The 24,884-nt window shown below is 36.1% G+C and overlaps 1 long non-coding RNA gene across 2 annotated transcripts in view; it reads left to right on the top strand.

The window, feature by feature from the left end:
• Positions 1–24,675, top strand: part of LOC122844511 — a 61,846-nt gene extending 37,171 nt beyond the window's left edge. Inside the window, exons 4-5 of one of the 2 annotated variants that reach the window (XR_006372889.1) lie at positions 395–537; positions 23,977–24,675. This is a non-coding gene — a long non-coding RNA (uncharacterized LOC122844511). Of the gene's footprint in view, positions 1–394; positions 1,995–23,976 lie in introns of those variants that run through there. The other variant, XR_006372890.1, reaches the window with a different exon arrangement.
• The last annotated feature ends 209 nt before the right edge of the window (positions 24,676–24,884 follow it).

Genomic DNA, 24,884 nt, shown 5'->3' with positions numbered 1-24,884 from the left:
AACATTCTTGAAACATTGCATCTGCACTGAACTCCGTTCAGCAGGTAATCCGATAACATTGCATAAATAATCTGTTTAGTACTTTTTATTTCATCACATGCTGTTTTCTAACTGCTACACTACAAACACTGTAGATCGACTCTATTAGTTTAAAACAATATTTTACCTTCAGGTGAAAGATCTAAAACGCATCTGATGACGGGGAGGATTTTCATGAAAATAGCATGCACGGCTTCTTTTTAAGGAATTCTATGCAATTAAATTAGAATTTTTGGTTGATCTTATTTATAAATGAATGACAAATCCTTTCTGAAGAAAAATTTGCACAGATGTACTCTGCCTATTCTTTTAGATGTCGATTTTTGGTGTGCTTAAAAGAATTCCTTTTCTCCAGACACTTGTGATTTGAGGAAAAACAGCAGGAGGCTGTGAGATCGCTGCAAGTTCTCTACAAAGTTCATGCACAAGATTTTACTGGTGCAAAGTTTCCAGATGCTCTTCTTCTCCTCAGAGAACCCAAGGAAGGGCAATATTCAGGTACTCAGAAAAAAAAATCACATTGGTGGTTGTAGGTTTTTCTATAGCTGACTTTTGTGTCTTTCTGCTTGTGTTTTTCTTTTATATGGGAGAAGTCATTTAGATTAGCTGATTGTTGTTGAATAGCCACTGTTTTTTAGTGCAATTCTTACTGATTCACATGCTTGTGTTTGAAGCTCAACAAGTTGTTTTGATGTCTAGCTGTCTAGAGGCATGAAGTCTCTGCCTGCCAAGTGGTTGCTGATTAATTTTATTGGCTATTATAGTATACATATGCAACTATGAACGTGTTCAGGGAATGTAGAATTAGGTTTTATTTAGGTTAATTAATTACTTTCAAGTCTGATTTGTACATTTGAAGTATTTTATCTATTTAAATTTTAATGTGCTTGTCTGGATATATCAATATTTCTAAAAGATCATTTGAAATTGCGTATCAAATCATGTAGTTGCTCTTAAGGTGCAAGCCTTTCCCCTAATAGCTGTGCATGCAGAAAACTCATTCAATCCCCAATTACACTATGGTAATGTAAGTCTCTCTTAATTGTCCATTAACATAATTATCACAGGCAGTAATTACCTTTCAAAGTAATGGGCACCAAAATGGCCCAGTAGCTGAAATTTGATAAGCGCTATGCCTAAATTAGACCCATGATGTTTTACCTGAGTTATAAAAATTCACTAGGGAGTGATTATACCACAAAAACAGATAATTAACAGCTTAAGCAACACAATTTTGGCTTTAAAACATCAAGCCTGGAAAATAGATTGATATGTCAGCTAAAACTCTGATGAAACAATGGGAAAAGGAAAGGCCATTTTCTCTGAGCTGTTCCGAGTTTGAGAAATGTAAAGAAATTGGAGAATATTAAGAGAACATAGTGGTATCAAATTTAGACAAATATTTTTAAGATTGGAAGGAAAAAGAAAAGAGTCATCCAATAATAACGACACAAAACAGACACAAGCGCACAAACTATAAAGGACAACAAAGAGTAAGTCAATGAGAGAAATGATGGGCCTTCATAATGACAACCTGATAAACACTTGAGATTCGGACAACTGCATTCTGGCTGCTGTTCATTGCCCCCCATCCTGTAATAATCATTATGAACAACATCATATATTTACTTACCACATGTGTGTGTATGAACACATATGTTTTCAGCAAAAAATAACTGATGTGATAATGCTGTAAGAATTGTGTGTGGAATGGCAGGCTGAAAAGCAGCACAATTTGTTCTTCAAGTTACAAGAGTGAATGGCTGATATTTCAACTACTATTATTCTTGCATTACCATTAACCATCTATTGGCTTCCAGTGCCTTACTTGATTTGCTTCCATGTGCTTCTTGAAATAGTTTTGTTTTTTTTTTTTTTTTTCCTCTCCTATTTTGTCACCCCTGTATCATGTCTGTTGTTGACATTTCTTGCCAAATAAATGTCTATACTACCTCTGCCTCTATCAACATCCCAGAGGGGCTGTCCTAAAGACACTGAGCATAAACAGAAAATGTGAAAATGATAAAACACTTTGGATATATTGTCACTCAGGAGCTTCCTAACAGTAGAAAAGGAATTTAATCTAATCCTATATTCTTACAAAGACAGAGAGGAAAACAAGTAGATCTGTCTGGTTTTGATTAGATTATTTATGTGTGGAGCTACGGGAACAAAAAAGTTGGCTGTAGCAAGTCATTGGTACTGTTTTAAAGCCATTACTTGCATAGTCACATGTTGTGTAACAATTTCCCTGAGACTATTTGACACTTACATGAATTGTACTCAGACATACCGTCAAATAAGTTATGAAGGCCTCAGAAAAGAGCTGCTCAATTATAGCTAAAGTATGTGGGTTACCAAGTTTAAAGTTTGCTTGTTAAAACAAAAATTAGGCCTTGGAGTTTTAGCCCTTTGGGTCCAGTTGTGGGAATGGGTTGGGCCTGTAATTGGACAGCTACCTACTGTAAATGAGCTTTACTGTTAGTACAGTAGATCTGGACCTGCATCAGCAAATTGTGGATAAGCCTTTAAGCCAAGAACTGGTTGAACTTAATTATTAATAATGGGCTGCATATTGCCCCAAAAATTCAGCATTTCCTTATAGGGTTGCTTATGGTAATCACTTTATTGAGTTAACTTTAGAGACATTCTTTTACTGCAGGTCACTTTAAAGGGAATGTATCGTGAGAATAAAAGTTTTATTAATGCATATTACAAATGTCGATGAAAGGTACAATGTAGTGTGCTTACAACAACCCTGCTTGTTTAAGTTATAAAAATGGAAATGCTGAATTCACATAAAGATTACCTTTAAATTACCTTTAAATGACTTTGAAACTCACTGAAGTATTGCGGATGGTAAATTATTCCCTTTATTGAAGTCTGTGTCCACAGACCTAGAAAATTACAGTTATCAAAGATCTTACAGAAGTTTTATGTAGAAAAAATAAAGTAAGCAATTACGAGGTCATGTTTAACATAAATAAGCTAATTTGAAGTGCAAATGCAACTTCTCCTTCAGTGCCTTCCAGCCAGGTCGATCACGATGACTGCATTTGTAAAAGTTTTAAATGATATGCACAACAGCAATGCACCGGAAACTTAATTATGTCTATTACTGGATGTCAGTGCTGCATTCAACACACTTAAATCTTGTAAATCCCCACAACTGCAAGACCATAGATCAGACTCATTGATACGAAGGTACTACTTAATCAGTCTATCTGCACTCTTTTGATCGAATGCAGTATTTATTTCCACTTTGGCTTTATGTTGTTTAGTTTTACTTAACAACATACTTAACACTGGAACTGTTTATCAGTCCCAGTGTTAAGTGTTCTTTTGAAAATAATGTATATTTATCTTTGGCAGGAAATCGCATGCATTATGACATCATTTCCATTAAATCAGTGTAAAAAGGTCTTCAAACAATATCGCAATAAGTTTTGAGACAACTAATCGCTCAGCAAAATTTGTTATCGTGACAGGCCTAGTCATAAGGCCCCAACTCCAGACATAGGTGCCTGTTTCAACCAATTGAAGCTTTCCAATTGCTTCATTTTTTTTTCATTAGAAACAGAGACGAGTGTTCTGCCCTAACTAAGTTTAGCTAAAGCTTGTAACCGGAGAACAACACAGATTCCTACAATGAATGTTTTCTTTAAGTTTGTAGAACACCTTTAGCTTCCTAAAGAAAAAAGATGATTCCTTTTGGCTCAGGCACTTGTGAGACTGAAGACTAAAAAAAACAAAAAACAAACTTATTATGTCTGGATTATTGCGATCTGATAACGGTTTGGTAAAACATGAAGAAAATGTCTGACTTGCCTATGCAGACTGTTGTAATTAATGCCAAGTGACCAAGAGAAGGTAGATTAACTCTTTTCACAGACAGAAGAGCTCAAAGAGGAATCACAGGTCTTTCACACTGACAGCAGACTGTTCAGATGTGTCAAGTACCTTGTCAGGATAGCATGTGACTGTTACCCTGTGGGCGAATCTGTCTAACAGGTGGAGACACCTGGGGCAAAAACAGAATAGAAGCGTGGCAGTAAAAGTCCCATATGGCACAGACTTTCCCACAGCAGATGCTGGGGGCATGGCTGGAAGACAAAGTCCAGGAATAAGACCCAGTGAATATTTTTTTTCTTGAGTCAGCAATACCTGAAGGCATCAGAGATAGTAACAAGATGATCGACTAAGATCAAAAATAAATAAAGCCTTAAAATAGTTTGTCTCAAACTAGAACTAGATTTAGTCCGGACCTGAGCTGAGATCTTGAGCTTTTGTTAATATTTTCACAACAATCCAATATATTTGGAAAACTATTTGGAAGGATTAGTGATAACTACATAATTTGGAAGTCTGCTTTAAATGTTGTGTTTGTGTATTTTAATAGACAACATATCCAGTGACATGGTGGCTTCACTATTCTTCTGGAAACCCCCATCCTTAGAGAAACAGATCACCCACCAGTATACATCTAAAGGCCACACATAAAGTTATCCTGTGTTAAAAGGTACCAGCGTTTTTGAAAGCGGTGTGGGAACATTTTATAGGATTTTAAGTAATCAGATTATGTGTTCCATAAAAATTTACCTACAGTGTTTTTCTTAATTGATGCAAGAAATACGGTCAGTCAAAATTTCACATTATCTACACAAACTGTTCAAGCATTCATATAGACACTGGAAACAGGTGAATGATTTATTGCAGACATGATAATCTCACAACCCACATGACACATCCAGTCAATGATACAATTGTGTTCGACACAGTAGTTACATAATGCTAAAACCAATCATACAACATTTTCCATGATACACAACTACGATTACTCAAGGCTAAAGACTGGAGTGCACAAGCTACTCTGGGAATCAGCTGTGTATCAAAGATCCCATTTGATAACGGAGCACATAGAGCAATGAGTTCAGATGTCATTTCACTGACTTCAAAGCACAAAATCTATCTGGTATTGTTTTGTAATTTGTTCGCTTTTGACATACAGCTTCTGATGTACATCCAGATGGAGTTTGTAGTAGTGCAGATTACCAGACATCTCAGTGGATTTCTTTCATTTTCCCCCTTATTCCCCAAGACAATGCCCTACTCTGCCCCCAAGCTGCTCAAATGCAGCGCATGTTTTGTGGTATAGACCTGTGTGAGGAACTGTTTAACTGAAGATGAACGAGATGGCACACAGAAGCTGATGCAGACTTCCAAAGTCTAAGAGTCTCCACAGCTCAGGCTTTAACATCAAACTTTAATGTACTTGTTGCCAAGAAATTATGGCAAGTAGCTACTCAGACAAAATAGCACAAATGTTGCATTGTTTTTACCTCAAGAACAAGACCTTTCTTTCCAGCAGTAATTATTTTTTTTTTCTCCATTAAATCATCTTTCTGAGCAGAGTTAGTCGACTCTCTGGGCCAAGAGGGAAACAGAAAAAGCTTAATATCATTTTCTGAAGAGTGAAAGTTGACTCTATTTTCAACCTTTTTTGCAGTAGTGGTAAGAAAAGCAAAATATCTCAAAACCTTTCCAATTCCCTACAGCAACTGATTAATTTTGGGGTTTTAAACGGAAAACGGGCTTATAAATGATCAGATGAAAATGATTTAGAAGTTTGGTAGCTTTTATATAGAATCTTTTTATGATACTTTAGTTTCTAGTAAGTTGCACAGGTAACAATGTGAGAATGATCACTTTTATAGTATTTTAGCATTACAGAGGGTTTCTAAATGACAATGGCCTTTTTCTGCTAAAAAGATTAGTCATCAGGAGAGCTAGAACACCGTGAATCTTGGAAGATTGCCAAAAAAAAACTCCACAGCCCATAACGCAAAGTTTATTTAGTTTAGCAAATTATAAAAACTTACACACTTACCTGCTATATAAGTGAAGGATTTTCAAGACAATAAAATTATTTGTTGTGTGAAAGTTCTGCCCAGTGTGTGCAAGTATCTTATTGATTATTTATTTATTTTTTATTTCCGTCACACATGTACTGTAAAATCTGGCACTTGGACAGAATACAATCTGATTCATTTTGCAGAAACACTATAGTTTATTTTTGTTTCTTTCATAAAAACTTTAAAAGAAAAAAATGTGTTCACTCACTGATATCGTGAGAGGCTTGATCATTTTCCATTATTAACTTAATCCCTGATCTAACGGATCATAAAAAGGTTTTAGCTGCTGAAGCAATTTGAGAGAAAAAACTGCACAAAAACACATCGCATGAAAAACCTTTCTTTTTTTTTTTTTACTTTGAGAATATGAGTGAGATTATTGTATTTCGTATTAACAGCAAAAAGTCTGACTGAAGCCTTTTGATTAAATTAAATGCAAACGCAGTGAAAATCGGTGCCACACCATCAATCAGCCTATGTTACGTATTATACCGCTCCAGCACAGATGAAGCTGAACATTTTTGGACATGTTTTGTTCTACAGATATATTTAGTTGCAGCAACATCAGTCAAAAACTAGCAGGTTTAGCTCATTTACATGCTCAAAGCAAAGCAATGAGGCAATCTATCACTTGGTGTGTCGACCATTTCATCAGTCAACCAGTCAGTTGATCAGCCAGTGTATGACAAGTTTATGAATCCTCTCTGCCTATTATTCAGTCATCTCTTTCGAGAATGTAATCAAACCTACTCTGTCCCTGCTCATCTCCCAATTTAAGGCTCTGCTAAAAGCAGAGTCACTGCTGTGATTCCTTTCGTCATCCAGATAGCTCAGTAATTTGGAACCAAGGTTCATTCACAGAGCGTGCACACAAGTAGCATTTTAGCTAAATGAGGCATCAGTAAATTGAAAGGCAATTTGAGAAGGATAAAAGGGAAAACCCTTCTTATTATTATTATGCAAGTTGCTTTTCTTTTTATGTGATCTGTGTAACAGATTTTCTGTGTTCTGTTACTTGTGCTTACTGTGCAAGACAGTGAGAAATAAGCTGGCTGAAATTTTCTCTCTTCCCTATCAGACCTGTGATCATGCTATCTTGAGACACAGGGTATGCCTTAGAATTTGCCACATCTTATAACAGCAATGGCAACAATGGATGAGCAAAATTATAATACTGTCATAATCTTATTTAATAAATAATAATGCAATCTATGATTTATCAAAAATTGTACAAATGTCGATAAATATTTGGGATAGTGACATTAAGTAATTATGTAACTTGAATTCATGTAAACTTAAGCAAAAGATTCTTGAGACATGTATCTTATGCATCATGAATGGTAATTTTCAGCAGTACAGCATGTTCTATTGATTATTGTGAGTGGGTTCAGTTACACAATTTATAAGAGTGAACATGTCTCTGTATCCTACTATGTCCTGGGCAGAGAAGTATGATGAGACAAAGTTATGTTTCTGTTTTTTCCAAGAATAAAAAGTTATACCACATGTATGACATAAACAACTCTTCAAGAATTCATATTTCTATTATCTGTACATTTTGATTTTTATCATGCATTGATGGCAAACCACTAAAGACCTTTTTGTATTGCATAGCTCGGCCCTATTATACTTTGGGCGGAGATGACCATATCTCTGCCCATTTTTGAGAAAATTCAGTAGATTCCTGCGGAATCTGCCGACGCTGTCTCCCCAGAGACAGCATAACACTTTTTCGTTCCTTATTATCCTGTCCAGCTCCCTCTGTATGCTTATCAAGAAAAAATTGCCTCAGCTTTACCCTTTAACTACTTCATTTAAAAAATTTCTCGTTTGAGTATCATCTCTCACCTGGACTCATGTTTGGTGCATCTTATCCACTGCTGTCATTTGCTGGAATTTCCCTGTTGAATCGAAGTGAGATGAGGAAATTCCCTCGTTCAGAAAGTCTTGCCGACTTATGATCAATTCGTTTAAAGAAATGTTTCCTGATTTAAAAACTTTGGCTGAAGTGGCGCTTGTAATTCCAGTCCCCATTGTAGCACAAAGCACAGATTAATCTTCCAGATCAACATCAAAACCAAAAGCTTTGAGTTGGGGACATGCGGGTGCCCAATTGAAGTCTCTGCAGACCAGGAAGAAGCTGTGTGATTATCTACATTGAGGACACTGCAGATGAATACTTCATATTTTAAGTGCAATCATTTAATTTCATTTTTCATATGTAGTTATTGGGACCTAAGTGAAAAAGTTAAATGTATTTTTCTGCTTGGTGTGTAATGGCTTAATGTGGATTTTCCATTCATCTTGCTGAATGTTAACCCACTAAAATTAAGTGCAATTGAACATTTCACTCATTTAAGAATTGATGGGTAAACTAGATAATGACAGGATATGATAAAAGACACTCAGAAAGTCTAAGGCAACCTCTGACTGAGATCTGGAAGATAACGCGTCTGTTTATCAGCCCCTCTTTAAATGAACCAATCAATGGCTAACTTCAAACCATTCCCATTTTACCAACCAGAGTGGAACCACAAGTTCTCAATATTCCAGGTATTGGGGTGCGACCCTTAGTAAAAATGTAAAAAAGCCAGACCCTGGTTGGAAAATTCAGGCCAGGCCAGGTTGAAATTAGTGTAGTGCTGTTCAGCAATAATGTTAAACACTTTAGTCTTACTTCCATATTTCCAACATTTCTGTTTACGTTTTGTACCATGAACATTAAAATGGTTTGCCTGAAGATAAATCCAGACAGACAGAGACATGTTATTTAACTTCAACTGGGAATCAGGATTGATTTTGAAAACAAGGTGTATGTCTAACTCGGCTTGTTTTTGGCTGCAATATCTCAAAGGAAAATTCAGAGATCAGCCTTGAGCTGTACATACTTCACTGACATATCAATCTACAGGGGTTTTCCAAGCATAAGGAGTTGAAGCTTCTTAAAAACTGTTTTATAAATTTGCAATCATGCCATTATATCAATTGGAGATGTCAACGATGAAAGAAATCACAGACATAGGTTATTGAAATCTACAAAATTAGCTGAAACAAACTAAGGTGAGTTTTAAGCACTGTCCTTTATTTTAGGACAGTGTTCGGCACAACTGTCCTAAAATAAAGGTGAACTTCTGCCTGACAAGTCTTTTGCAGCAGATACTGATATCCTTTTTTTTAGAGCTGATAGCAATTTCTCTAGGTGTTTTATGAAACACAAATAGATGAAGTACTATCTGTATCAATCTTAGCTCATATCAATGTACTGAATTTTGTTTGACTTTATGACTGCTGTACTTGAGGCAGACCTGAGTTTTATCTGCAATCACATTTCCACAATGAACTGTTAAAAAAGTATCTCTACTTCCCCTTGTTTGTTGGACACACTGAAGATTAGTGGCAGAATCTGTAACAGTAATCCAGTGAAGCGGCCACATATCATGTAGCAAGGCTCCTTTGGTGGCTTTGGATGAAAGATTATTTCACCGGTTGTGTTGTCACCCAGTGTCATTGTTTGTATTGATTCAGTGAAACATTATGCCCTGGGGGCAAGCAGCACTGGCAGATTGTGCGTGTTTTTTGTTTTTTTGCTAGTTGGTTTCTTGGCATGATCCAATTGACATAGGTTGTATTGATTGGCCAATTATTGCAACTCTTCAGGCAGCTAAGGTTAGAGGCCCTTGAAGAGAAAGAGCTTGAACACATGGGGTGTTATGGCACTGGGAAAACTGGTTTAATGAAGACCACCTAAGGTGCACAGAGCCTCTTCAGAACAACAATTAAACATCTTCATCATAAAGGGAATGCTGGGAACATGATAAAATTGATCCATGATTCTTCTCATTGAAAGCAGTTGCTCATTAGTGTGGACAGCAGCACATATATTGGTACATTTGTGTATTGATTCGGACCACAGAGTATATAAACTTGCTGAGCACAGTGAAATACTATGTAAACCAAGAAAGAGAGGCAAAGCTCTCTGTTAAAAGAGGGATCTGTTTAGCACTTAATTGCTTTGTGCTCAGAGGATGTAGTGTGGTCCAAGATACCTAGGGAGTTGGTCATGTTCAGTATTCACGTGGTTTTACAGACCAGGCTGGCTATAACTCCAACAAAACAGCACGGCTCTTTTCCTTATTGTGTGATATAAGATGCAAGAAGAAATAACCACCAGCAAACAGCATAAGCTGAGCAATGGTCTCTTGGATATTTCAGGTTTCATAATGAGAAAATCTGATTTTTGTCCTGTTACCACAAAATAAGAAATAATTTAAAAAAAGGAAAAGTAACGAGAACAACTTTACTGTTAGACAATTACGGCGAAAGAGTCATCACTATCTGACAAAGTTTCCTCAACAACTGTCTATCATCTTAAATTCTACCAAAAACCTGAACTATTGTCACAAATGCAAATAAATGGGGTTTTGTTAAACTCTATTGAACCAATGCGCTTTGGTTAGATGAGACTCAGAGAAAGATTTTTGATAAAGACATCAAGTGGTTGTGGCTTGCAAGAATGCATGTTCTTGTGGAAAAACATCTCTTGACTACTGTGCAGTGTGGTACAGGATCTGCCTTCCTGTGGGCTAGTTTCTCCTAATAGGTTTCTGTCACTTTTAATGAACATTTTAATATCTGTAAGAAATACACGATCAAATCAACACAGACATCAGACACCAGGTACAAGCAGTCCCCTAACAAAAGGTGATTATACAAAGAAGTGTTTCTTCTTATTTGATTTATTCCATGTTAATGGAAATACTTTGATTAAAAAGAAGAAAAGTAAATTGAGTTTTCACTCAAATTAAAGGTTATGTTTTTCTAATTATTTCTCAGGACTATGCCTCTCAAATAAAAGATTTATTTAGTTTCAAACTTCAGAACACACTTTATTAGTAGTTCTAATGAAGTATAAATTTCAACATGAACCCATTTGTTTTGGATTCTTTAAATATCTGAAATAATTATTCACATCCAGAATTATTTCATATCAGTGTTATGCCTTGACATTTATTTGTTTTAGATGTATAAATTATACCGATGTTTGTGTTGCTTTATTTTTCCTACATTCCACACAACTAGAATTAGATTTGAATATTATGTACATATGTTGTAAAAATATGTATATAGTTTTTCATGAGTACAAAACTAAATAATGTTTGTTTCATTCATTCTACATTTGTTTTAATTTAGCTTTCATCCAATTATTAGCTCAAAAAGTTATTCATTAAAAATAATTTAAAACTAAAATAAAGTAAAATAAGGTCAAAGGGAAAATAGAAAATTTTAAAATGCTTTTCACAAGGATTAGATTTTAGTTCATTTATGATTAATGTCTTTTATAAATTATGGCAAAACATAATTTTATCAGTGATGCTAATTTTAATTTGATTTCTGTAGATCAACTAAAGACTCCTCTTGAAAGTTCAACTTTAGGAACAACAGCCTTGATTTTTTTTATTGGAATTTAGTAATACGTGAGCCGAATAATTAAACTTTCTAAAGCCTAGCTTTGTAACTTTACCATTATTAAAGAGAAAACATGCTAAGAAATATTTCTCCAGAGTAGTTCCAATAATTCGATAGATAGAAACTCAGACAAATAAACAAAACAAATGATTAATTTTGTTTGTGGATGTGGATTAGAAAAATCTGTAATAACAAACAACAAGCTGCACGAATAATGAGTGCAGTTTCACTACAACACCATCTGTACAGTTCTGGCTGAGGTAGGGACATTTTACTCACTTACGCATTAATAAGTCGTCTAATTTTAGAGAGCCTGGTTAAAAAAGATGGAATTAAGACGCTCAATGTGAGCAGCATTAATATTTACAATACTTCTAAGAGACCTTTTAATGACTTTTATTAATATTGCATAAACTCCATGCTTGGAAGAGAAAAACTATGGCACAGACAGACTAATGAAACAATACACAAACTCACAAAGACACGTCTAAAATAAATTAATCATTCTTCTTGCGCACTAAAAGAAAAACACATCTTAAACACATCTTATTTCTATGACATGCTTCCACTTGCACACACAAATGCACAAAAAAATACCAGGGGCGCTGCTTCACACATCCTCCAGAGTATGATGGTGGTAAAGAAGACAGTGATAGATTACAGACACATCTGGGCTGTAATAAGTAGGTCCCACAGTGCAGCTGCATTCAGTAGGAGGGAGAACTCCTGCATAATGGTTTCACATCGAAGGCCAGGTAGTCTGGCCTGTGTAATGCCTTGTCAGCTGGTACGTCTTGTCATCACTGGATTTACTGCTCCAAGTAAAATAAAACAGTCCTCTAAGGTGTTTGGGCAGTTTCTTCTTTCAGGCACTGGATACAATGGCTGCACATTAGATCTGTTTAAGATTACTCATTGAAGCAAAAATATTAATTCTTTGGAATCTTTTAACTCTGACTTGTACAAAATAGTCATGCAGTTGAAAATTCACATATATATATATATATATATATATATATATATATATATATATATATATATATATATACACACACACACACTTTCACTTTTTCCACATTTTGCTACGTTACAGCAAACTATTGTGAGGAGCTTGTTAAAGGATACAAAATATAATTCAGCTAAACAGAACACATTTATTCTGATTTAACTTATACAAATAAAAAAACATTATAGATCTTTGTATACTTTGTTTAAATTATTCAACCATTTGTATTTAACACATTAAATTTTATTATATTATTAAAAGTACTACACTGTTTTAGATTTACAAAAACAGATGCATTTTAAATTATATGACAAAACCCTCAAAAATTCAACCAATGGATTATCCTCTTGGAAATATTTATAGCTTTCTTTTGTTTAAAGAATCAAGCGCGAAGGAACTCCAGAGTTCATTCAGTCTTTGAGGAACAGAACAGCAAATTCTGACTATCTGCTGTAAAGTACAAGCATCACTTTCACTTCCGAAGCACTCCATAAAATGGCCGAGCTGGATCTCAGGTGGATGCGGTGACACAACAATCGATTGGCCACAACTAACGAGACACCAAAATCTACCTCCTGCAGAAGTCTCCTGGCTTGTTTAGCTGAATCTGTCCTCATTACTGTAGATCTACTGAGGGAGCCTGCAAGAGCTTCATTAACTCTTCAAACCAAACACACCTGTGGGAACTATTTTGACTTCATTTATTAGTTCCAAGCTGTGGATAAAGATAGTTTATTTTTTTTCATCTTTTATTTAAATTTGTTATTTCTTTGTGCAGCACCTTGTAGGTCTTAAATTACTACTTATATTTTCAGCTCAAATTTTTAACCTAATTTAACCATTAGTTCTCAGAAGTGATACCTCAAAAGATGCACTGCAACAAGCTTCACATGCCTAAGAATAGATTTACAGCCAAATTTATTGCAGTAAATTTAGGAGAAAAAATATGCTTCTTTAAATAAATAATTAAACCTTATTTTCTTAAACTGCAAACAAAGCTCAATATATAGAGAAAAAAAATACTGCACACATTCTCAGTAGACTAATCTTCAAAATATAATCAGTCCTGTGACCAGAGGAATGAACTATGCAGTGTGTACAAGCTTTCATATGACAGACACCTCTGTCTTTGCTGGCAATTGCTTCCTCAGCGGTCTGTTCACGCTTCAGCACCCTCGCCGTTTGGGAGCCACTGACCCCTTACCGCATTTACTGACCGGACCTGATGAAGTGCTCGACGTGTGGTTGTAAGACAGGTTGGATTAATTAGCTTGCGGGTTAGGCGCTGTTGCAACAAGCTCTAGAAGGTATTACCGCGGGTGTGTAACGCATCAAGTCAAGCCCTGACCTTTTCAGGCTGGGGCGAAGAAACAGAAAGAAAACAGTTGTTATCATGGAGCGATCCCTGCAGGCAAAAAGCATGATGCTTGTTCCCACTGGGAGAGATTAGTATAAAAGTTATTTTTCTTTCAAAAATGGTTCTCCATAACATGTAATGCTGTGTTTTTTTATTATACTGTTATTTGTGTGCACGTTGCCTTTAATTTTATGTATGTAATTTTGTTTTATGTATCAGGTTTAAGACCAGAAAGACCATATAAATCATGCCACAACTTGTTTCGGTCGGCGAGATGCTTGATAGAATAATATTTTTTAATATTGAGGTGAATATTTTAAATAATGAGGTGAACTTCCATCAAGGCCTAATAGCCAAAAGTTGTTGTAGCTCATCCCAGCAAAGCATCAGCCAGATGTGCTGGTCAGTGCTTTTCTTTTCTTCTCTTTTTTTGAGAGAGTGAATTTTTTTAGCCAATGTTCTTGTCTTGCTATCTAATAATAGTATGGACCTATTGGTTTTGTCCTCAGAAAAGTCCAGAGAAAAGGAATGACTTAAAATTTAAATAATATTTTATTTTATTTGCAATTTGCAAGGTTGTGCAAAACTGTTTCTTCCTTTTGTAGTTCTTCTTTGGTTACATTATTCTGTTTTGTTATATTACTCAAGACATGTAACTTTTCGACATGCTTTGCAACCAACATCCACATCGCAAGTGTGCTGTACTTTTCAGTTCAGGTTGCAGGCTGTTTATAACTCTAAATATTTAGAATTGTACATTTGAATAGTTATTATTATTATTAGTGATTATGCAACTCTGCACCTGAATGTCTCTTTTTGTCAAAGTGTCATTTTTTTATTTTATTTACCTTGGGGATAATTCAAAAAGAGCCGATTACTTTGTCACTTCTGCACTAACAAGATAGTTTGCTGCAATTGATTTCTCCGCATCAATCCATGCTGACACATCCTTACTGAAAAAGAACAATTTTGTGACCACCTTTAGTGTCTTAAGTCTTTCTCATCATTTTCCATGTACATTTCTGTGATTTTCTAAAGCAATGTAGGTGGTGACATTTTCAATTGGCCTTTGAGGCCTCTTACATAAACTCAGGGGCAACATGATGTAACAGTGTGCTGCTGGTGTACTACAAGGCAAACCACATCTTCTGCTGGGAATAGGAGTCATCATTGGTATATATTATTATTGGTTCTCAAGCTTATTAGACATTTCACCCTCTGTTGTCACAGATTCCACCATCACTGACATCGACAGTGAAAATAAAAAAAGGCAAGAAAATTTCAACAAAGCAATATGGCAAAATGAAAAAACAAACATGCATAGGGGTGGCCCCTGTTCTTCACCCGTGGATGTTTTATCTTCTTACGACTCAACCCATATCTGTTCCACTCTCCATCTGTCCTGCTGGCTCCAGATGCATCTGCCAGACTATTTCCTGATTGGGCCATCTGGGCAGCTCTCTGCTGGAGCTCAATGGAAAGCAAATATAGAGTTTCTTGTTAGATTGCTCTTTTTTTTTTTTATGTGAAGCCACCCAAAACTTGAACACACATTCAAACGGATGGCACAGATTAATAGAAAACAGCCTTTTGGGTAGAGCCTTTGCCTCTTCGTCCTGAAAAAGAGAGAACAGTGATATACAAAGAGTTTCAGCCTCCATTGCTGAAAAGCCTTATTAAGAAAGAGGTCATTCATTGAGGTTACTCCATATGAATAATAGGGTTTTTTTTCTTTCTCTTTTTTTTGCTGCGCTAATAAATTGAAAAGCGTGTCAAAGTGAAATCCAGCAACTATCTCTGTTTCTTTCATTTATTCACTGAAAGGAAAGCTTCTTTGAAAATCCTAAAGACAATCTGCAACCAATCTAGAAGAAACAAAGATTATTTCAACCACATAACTATGTCTGTAACTCAAACGTTAAACAAGTCAGAAATAAAATCACCATTAGCAACTTTAAGGAACTTTTTGTGGAGAGAACTGATTCAAATATTCGTCCTTGCATCCAGATTTTTTTTTCTTATGGACAAAGATCTGCAAGGAAAACATACCGAAGAAAACTTTCATTTTTACCTTTTATTTCTTTCCTTCACACTTCATTTCATATTGCTATTTGTTTTTGTCTTATGTTGTTATGTTATTAGAAAATCTTTCAGCAGATAAAAGTGTCTATCAGAGTATTTATTAAATGCGTATTATTCTATCTTCCAGTCATAAAACTAAATGTGCTGTCACATCACAGTTACAAACAGAAAAATGTTTGATCTTATTTTCAGTGCTCTTTGATGTTGAACAGTTTTAGGTAAGCCTCACTGTAAAGCATGCCCTAAATATTTTACACAAATATGTCAACTAAACTTTTATGGAATGACTGTGGAGGTTATCTGAGGCATTATGTGCAATTTAAATTTAGGATAAGACAATCACATGCTTACCATGGCAGATATTTTTTAATAATATACAAAAGTTAAAGAAAAATACTTAGTTTTCAGAATTTCTTAAAGCAGGTGTCTTTACAGACATGCAATTTAAAGTTGTTCTCTTCTTTGTCATGAAACTGCAAAAGAAGTAGCAGAAATCTTTGCATTGCCAAACAAGAAATAACTTAACTTTTCAAAATGTTTTTGAAATAAGAATTGTATTTGAATATGTGAATATTAAAGGAAAATTTGAGATCAGAAAATATATTAAAGTAGAATGAAAACAGATGTAAAGGATGACAATCAAAAGATTTTAAGACCCGTCTCCCTCATTATTTAACACAAAAGATTCAAACCTGTCATGAAACTTCTGGTTAAGAATAGGTTTTATTTTAAATAGAAAAACAAAGCTTTTTAACTTCCATAGGCCCAAGTAGTCCATTGATGGTTGGTGAATCACGAAATATCCAAATTGCAACTTCTATTGCTTAGAATTAAAAGCAAAATACTCCTATTATAGTTGGAACACAATAAAAATGTATGTACATTTAAAGTCCCCACAAAAATGATTACATTTTAAGTAAATATATATTTTTTGAATCCATGCCTTCAAAGATGTCAGATTGACTTGAATTGTCAGTGAGCCTTTTCTGAAATGAAATGACCAATCTTTGGTTGGTGTGGCAGTAATAGATCTTTTTATAGCCCGGCTCCTGTATCACTGACAGCTCCTTAGCACAGTAGAGTCATCATCTGTGAGCTCAGCTGGCAGGTCCTGCAAGAGAAAGCATATCAGAATGAGGTGAGAAACAGTGTAAGCGTTAATCAGTCCTCATCAGGCTGTCAGGCATGTAGAGTTCTTCATAATAGTCCCTCCACATGCCCCCATACTCCTACTTTGAAAATATATGCTATATTACTATCCATTGCTCTATAAACGACCAGCAACCAGTTAAAAATATATTCTTAATGACCAGAAGCATGTTTAACATGTGGAAAAATGCATAGTCTAATGCAGTGTTTCCCAATTCCAGTCCTCTGGGCCCCCCGGCCTGCATGTTTTAGGGGGGTCCCTTCTGCCACACACCTGGATGGAATCTTTGGGTGATTAACAGGCTCCTGCAGTACTTGGTGGCCGCAGAAGATGTCATGCAATCATTTGAATCAGCTGTTCTGGTATAGAGGCACACCTAAAACATGCAGGCAGGGTGGCCCCGAGGACTGGAATTGGAAAACACTGGAATGTAATATTACTTATAGCAGTTGGAAACAAAGGAAGAAAATGTGAAAGCATCAAAATGAACAAGAAGCAAAACAAGGACTTTTACTGGAAAATCTTGATTTTTCCCAGTCTTTGTTTTTCCCCAGTGTTAGGCTTTGCCATATTGATTTGTGGTGATAGAATGATTAAGTGATTGGACTTATATCCAATTGGCTGTCCAACTGGGAAATGGTACGCCTACAGCCCAAATCCCTCAAATAATCTCTCAGCAGAATATTGGGCACTTGCAGCGTAAGCTCAAGATGTGCTGTAGTGGTAAACACACTTGACCAGATAAGAACCTGGTGTTAAGCCAAACTGTGCTCATGTGTGTCTGTGAATGCTCATTTTTGCCAGTGACAGATGGCAGCAATGCACCTTAGGAAAAAGAAGATTTGTGAAGAGCGCAGCAGGAAAGAGCTCCATGCATAATAGGAAAAATCCAGTGGAAAAAAGAAATACAACAGGGTACAGTGGGAAGATGAGTGTAACTTACATGTGACAGATGGGAATGATCTGGGGTTCATTGGGGAATGTTTCTGAAATCATTGTAAATTTATTTTTGCTTTAGCAAAAAGAGCGACTCCTAATTGACACAAGATTTATGAAATTTCATGTGAAACAGACAAAAAACATATTGCACACATCTGAGCAATATTTTCTTTTTCACATACAGCAGAAATGCATTTTAGTTAAAATTGAGACATTTCTCAAACCTTAGCAGCAAAAATGTGCATTATTTTGTAGTTCTTACTGAACATGAGGCAAGACTCTGCTGTCACTCATAATATACATTTTGCATGAACAATTTTTTGTTTTTTCTACCCCTTTTGGCTGATGGGTTCACCATGACACTGTGAGCAAATTGGAGAGCAACCAGAACAGACAGGTGGGCAAACAGGAGGGGGTTACATCTAGGTATGATTGACATCACTCTATAATTTTTTTTCACTCTAAGCTTATGTTAGAAATTCAGCCTGGAAATATTGCTTATTTATTAGCTTAGATAAAAGATGTCTGGACAAATTAGGATATTTTTATTAATACATTGAACAAGGCTAAGTGCTACTTTGCCCTCATGTTTTCTACAATGTTGTCATGTTACCTCTGTTCCCCTTCCACTAGGTGCTTTATGAGCAATGCTAAATTTTCACACACATAATTTTCTAGAATTTAGGACTTGTAAAAATATATGCAATTTTTTTTTATTATTGTAGCATTATTATTTTATTTAGGGAGGAAAGATGTGCCTTAATCAAGTGCATATCTTGGGATAAATGTTAAATAATTTTTAGCCACATAAACTAAGAATAGTTCACACATCGCAATACAAAAAAGCAAAGATTTTTTTTTCTTTCAGTGACCACAGCATCTTTCAAAAATAGTGTTTTTGTCTCAAAGAATTCAATATTTTGCTTGAACTTAAATTGTGGATTAGGAATATTTTACCAGATAAGTTTTTGAGATGGGACTCGAATTAAGACAAATATATTTCATTATTATAAACTGATTACCTCAGCTCTTTTTTTCTATCTAATTTGAACATTTCTGAACAGTTTGTTCAACGGGCCAAGTAATAAACTCTGCCAATAATCATATATTTCTACAAAGAGTGAATCTAACACAAGTTATATTCATTTGATATGTGATCAAATGAATGTAAAAAAAGAAAAAGCGGTGTTAACTATATACAGTTAGATGCTTTGAAGGATTGTAAACCTGCATTCTAATACATGTGATTTTTTTCTTTGATACTTTTTAGCATGTGTAAAACCTGTTGAAATGGAAATCTTGATCAAATTTATTCTTGTTTTATTTCCTAATTTAATTATGTTTACTGGGGTACTATTATGGAAATGTTGTGATTTTGATTCTCAACCTTTACGCAACATTTGACCAGCAAATCCCAGAGACATCTGCGTCCACTCGGTATGTATCCATGCATATTTATCCATAATTTATTTGGATATCTTTCACAAAAGCATCCCTCCCCCTTCTGCAGCCGGCGTACACACCTTGCATGTGTGAGTGCAGGAAAGGCTTATTTAATGTGAAGAAAAACAGTGGCTTGTTTGATTAACAACAATTCAAATTCTAGCTCACATCTAGCTAACTAAAGCTACGGCCACAGAGTGTTGACTTGTCTCCCTCAATTTGAATCTCAATGCTCTCTCCTTTCCACTCGGCGGCATCTTTAATAAAGGCTGCTGCTTGTCAACGAGGGTGTCCTGTCTCTAGTGAGATGTTTAATAAAGCAGAGATGTTCTGCCTACATCCAGAGGCTTGAAGAGAAGGGAGGGAGGGGGCTGGAATGAAGACTATTATTCAGTCAAGAAAAACAAGGGGCAAACTGGGGAAACGGCACCAAACTTTATTCCTGTTCTTTTTTAATGTGTTTTCTTTTTTCTCCCAGAGTCTAATAGCTTCCCCGGACCCAGACAGCTTCACATTAATTGGCCAAAGAAGCGATGCCAAGGCTATTCTGTTCAGGTCCTCTGGTGCTGCCACTGCCAACTCAATACAAACCTTGAAGTTCGTTCTCTTTCTTGCTGTTTGACTGTTTCTCTGTCCCTCTCTCTCTCTCTCCCTCTCTCATGCACACACACATTATCTAACCTGTCTTCTGCCGCTTTGTCCCAGTCTTTCCTATTCGCATACTCTGAGTCCTCTGCACTTCATCCTCTCTTTTTTCTCCGTTCCATATTGATTCCTCTTGAAAATTTGCCTCATCTTCCACATCCTCTTGATGTTTCCTCTCTCTGTCTTCTCTCTTCCCTCTGTGGGGCTCTCTTTTCCACTCTCAGTCAGGAGCATATTAAGCGGGGGCTTAACAGCAAGCCGCAGCTAATTTAAACCAAAGCCCAATGAGACTTGCCCGGGCTAGCTCAGCAGGACGCGGGGACAAGAGGCAACCCTGAGGACCTTTTCTCTCATTCTCTCCTTCCTCTAAGGAAGGACAGAAGAGCAAAGGTTTCTGCCCTTTTGTGTCAGAGGTTGTCAGACACCATACATGTTAGATGAGAATATTTTTTGTTCTATGCCCCCCAACGGTCCATGAATGTATGAGTTGAGAAGATTTTAAATAAATGAAGAGGAGCGTTGCTTTTCATCCCGTCGCCCCTGCTGTGTTTGGTGAATGGCTGAACCAATAAGTTATCAAATACTGCCCAGTGGGAGACTTTTTTTAATCTTCCATTAGTCAATGTCTGATCCTCACTGCTGTTGTACATCCTCATGCTTTGACTTTTTTTCTCTGAATTTTACATTTGGAAACTTTATTGGTATTTGATACATTCATCTATGTTAGAGCTGTAGTCTTGTTGAAGAAAGTTTATCCCAGAAAATCACAAAGCAAAACGAATAAAGTCAGAAATAAAGTCAGGAAACATTCCATAGGGTAAGTACCATGAGTTTGGTGCTCTGTGTTTATCAATTTATTACCAAATGTTTTTCCACAGTGGCCTTTCTGACACCCATTAAACAACTAAAACTAGAACAAAGTGTTTCAAAGAGTTATTTTTCCAACACAGTTTGCCCATGTTAATTGAAGATTGGTGAAACATCATCAGAGCCAAAAACTGTGGGTCTCTTTTGAGTTACAGTGTAGTTAAAAGAGGTGGGTTTATTTGTGTGTGAGAGACATTAGATAACAAATCCATATATCCTTTTAAGATTATATAAATGTTAAAATTTTAATTACCAGTCTTATTAATGTCTGAAACTAAAACTGAAGTAATATAATAACTAACTAATAAAACTCTACCCCTCTTTTGTGATACTGTCAGATAAGGTATTTGAAACCGTAGATGGAATAACACATTTCAAAGAAATTCAAAAGAAGACCAAGATTAAGCTTAGTAAATTATGTTTTTTAAATAAACAGTTTTCCTGTTAATGTAGTTCTCAACAAAAAGGGTATATGCTATAATCCAATATATATTTATTCACTTGGGGGTATCAAGGCAGAACAGACTCTCTTTGCATCTAAAGGTAGAAAGGATGAAATATTACATTCTTTTTTTATTTATATTGATATTTTGGAGTTCATAGATATACAGTACAGACCAAGTAGTTCTGAAAAATCAGGCAGATGCAAATATACAAAGCCTTAAGTAAATTTGTTTATTGATCTGTTTTAGTGAAGCATTTAACATAGAAACATAGAAATAATAATTTTAAACAGGTAAATTTTTTTAATTGTGCAAATTTTTTTTTTTTTTTTTCTAATAGACATTGCATTGTACTGCATGTCTAATTGCACTCCATTTAACTTCTGGAAGCACAGTGTTAAGACTTTTATTCTCAGTCAGTGGTCGTTTACCTGCCTATTCAAAATTGTTAAATGTAAAACATGGAAGAAAGATTCAAGTCATACTTGGATGGATGAAGACTGCTTAATTATTCTTGTTTACATTTTTAATTTTCACAAAATGGTCATTATGAATTAGTATCAGTGAATCCATATCACCGCCTAGAGCACAGGAATTTAACACCAAATGTTATTTTTTTGTACAAATAACTGAAATATGAACAACAAAAGACTGATCACACACAGAGTGTTTTTAACTTTATTTCATTTCAAACACCATAACTGAGTACAACACCAATACACTGTACTTGTCCCCCACTGTGTGTCTCCTGTATCATGAAAGATTGAGGGGGTTTGACAGCTCATTCTCTTTAAAAATAAAATATATAAACATGTCAGTTGTAGTCAGCACTTGCTCAAAGTCTAGCCTCCCCGTGGAGCGTGGAGTAATTCAGTCCATCTATTTGGAAGCACAGCAGCGTTTAGCTTACTCACAAGCCAGAGTAAAGGCAGACACACCACAGAAAGACAGCTATCGATCAGAGCAGGGCTGTCAGATGTTTGAGGGAGAGGTTCCCTGGAAAGCGCAGCTAATGAGCTCTGCTTTCCTCCCACTGCAGCCTTTGATTCATTGCGGTCGGAGTAGGAGAGAGACGTAGATGTTCAATGGTAAACGCGCAGTTTAGTGTCGCAATCAATGAAAAAAAAGAAAAAGCCGCTACACTTTTTTCTTTGACACAAAGCTCAACACGTGCATTCACACTGCTTTTACCTGCGAAATCATTTTAAGAGTGCAAGCAATTGAAAGGCAAGTATAATGAGATCTAATGAAAAAGCCTAAGATGCGATCTGAGCATTAACCAGAGATGATTAGCACACTATTCTCTTGTTAATATGGTAGCCCAACAAAAATTGATGATTCAAATGAAGATTCCTCATGAAATAAAAAAAAGTAGAATAAGAAGAAAAATCAAGCGTTATTGGGTTTTATCATCCTATGCACTGTCAATACAACCGCGTTATGATCAGTGCAAACACAACAAAGAAGCCGTGTATCCACCCAATTATTTTCTTGAACTTAATCATGCAGGGACTGTATAGCAACAGAAAAGTGTGGGGGTGCATTTATCATATCTGGTGAGGTTTGCATTTAGCATCTGGTCACAATTTAAAAACAGCACCTATAGCAATGTCCAGTGCTGAGTGTGAGATACTGAAACTGTGTTCATTTACAAACAGAAATTCAGCCACATCATTTCAATAATGACCAAGGAACTCACCATGGAGCTACAAGAAGCAGACCTGATAATAATGAGAAGACTGCAATTTCTCATTTGAAGCTTCTTATTGCTGCAATGTAAAAGAAAAAGGCATTTTTCACTTTTTCTCACACTATTTCTCAATCTTGCCATGTATGTTGGAGTATTGAAAATCATGTGTTACCTGGCTGGGTTCAAACGGAGATAATTGATGATCAGATGGCGATCACCAAATTCTGTTTTGTCTCTGAAGACAAAGGTTTACAGTGTTTAGCTTTTGATGAGCTGCTGCTATGAATTGGGCGTGTTTATTGGCAGTCACAGTGGTCTGTTGGATCAGGACATTGTGTTAGTTTAGACACGAATAGTTGTTAATATGTTTCTAATATTTTGCCTAAAAAGGGAAACATTATTAATTCCTAGAAGACCTGCCAGAACAAAGAAACTTGTTTAGTCAACACAGAGAAAAGGTGTCCGCAGGTGTTGATAACAAGAACAAAGTTGCCAATTAACGTCCCCTTTACCTCTTCTCTACACTTATGCAAGCTCCTCCAGCTCAACAAGGAAGATCTGCCATTAGGTGTGGGGGTGTCGAGGGTTGGGGGATAACTGGTAATTGCTTCTTAGGCTGACCTTTAATCTTCAAATATAACTCAAACTGCGAAATTGTAATTGAAGCAGTCATCCACTTTTAGAGGAGAGCTAAGATGGCTGAGGCCTGTTTCTGCAGTCGAAGAACAGAAATGTGGCTCAGTGCCTGGACAGGTGCCATTATGTTTTAAGTCTATACCCAAAACAACAAATAGTGAGACTAAATTCTGAAGTTTAATGGGTTACCAATAATAACGCATTTCAATGATGATTATATTCAGCTAGTTTTTTGTGTGAAGCAAAAGCTATTGTTTCTTTTATACAATTTGTAATTACTTTTTTCTTCCCCCCACTTTAGCTGTGATGCTCCTTTGGGGACGGGGATGTGTCAGGAAGGAGGACAGACCTCTAATTAGTTGCTTTCCTTCTCTTGGGAAAGGAGGGGCACTGAGATGCTGTCCCTGCTTCCTAATGAGTGCACTGGAGACCACCAAGACAAACCCTCTCTGACTACCCCAACCATATACCGACATATTTCTGCCTACAGAACATTTAATGCACCTCAAAGTGTTTGTCCCTAAAGGTTACACTTATTCTTTAGTCCATCCATGTTACATGATGTGCTTCTCCTTCAGATCTTTTATTTCACCACTCGGAAAACCTCGCCCATCATTCTCTATCTACATCAAACTCTATTTCCCTGGAGTCTTCACAGAAAACCATTGGCCAGGTATTGGAAACAATAACACCACACTATGTGTTATTAATGCTGTAATGTGCCAGGCAAAGCTTGCGCACACACATTTCTTTAAGCTCCCAGAAAGGAAGTTTTAATCTTCAGCAATAAAACTGCACAAGATAATAAATTACCTGAGTGTCTGAACATACTTAAGCAGCCGATTACTTTCTCAGTTTGGGGGAGAGCAGCAGGATCATCATCCGTTGACTTGCAAAGGGGAGGACGTCTGAAGCTCCATGTAAGACATAGTTCACTGTTATGTTGGAGTTTGATTAAAGAATGCTCTCATTAAAAGGTTCCCTCCAGTCACTAATCAAAGCAAAGTCGATATCTGGGAATTAACTTGCCAAACACTTTTGTCCTGCTGTTTTTATGTTTTCTTTCTTACTTTTGCTGTCTCCTTCCGCCTCATTTCTTTCTAGCCCCGTACCCCACCTTTTGGGTAAAAAAAAAAAAGAAAAAAAAAAAAGCCACCATGCTAGCTCAGGAAGTTTCTTTCTTATCCTTCTTCCCTATTCTTCCTTTGT

Source organism: Gambusia affinis, linkage group LG02 (assembly GCF_019740435.1).
Source record: "Gambusia affinis linkage group LG02, SWU_Gaff_1.0, whole genome shotgun sequence".
Lineage (NCBI taxonomy): Eukaryota > Metazoa > Chordata > Actinopteri > Cyprinodontiformes > Poeciliidae > Gambusia > Gambusia affinis.
Note: the sequence above shows the minus strand (reverse complement) of the source record. Positions and strands in the feature narration are given on the sequence as shown.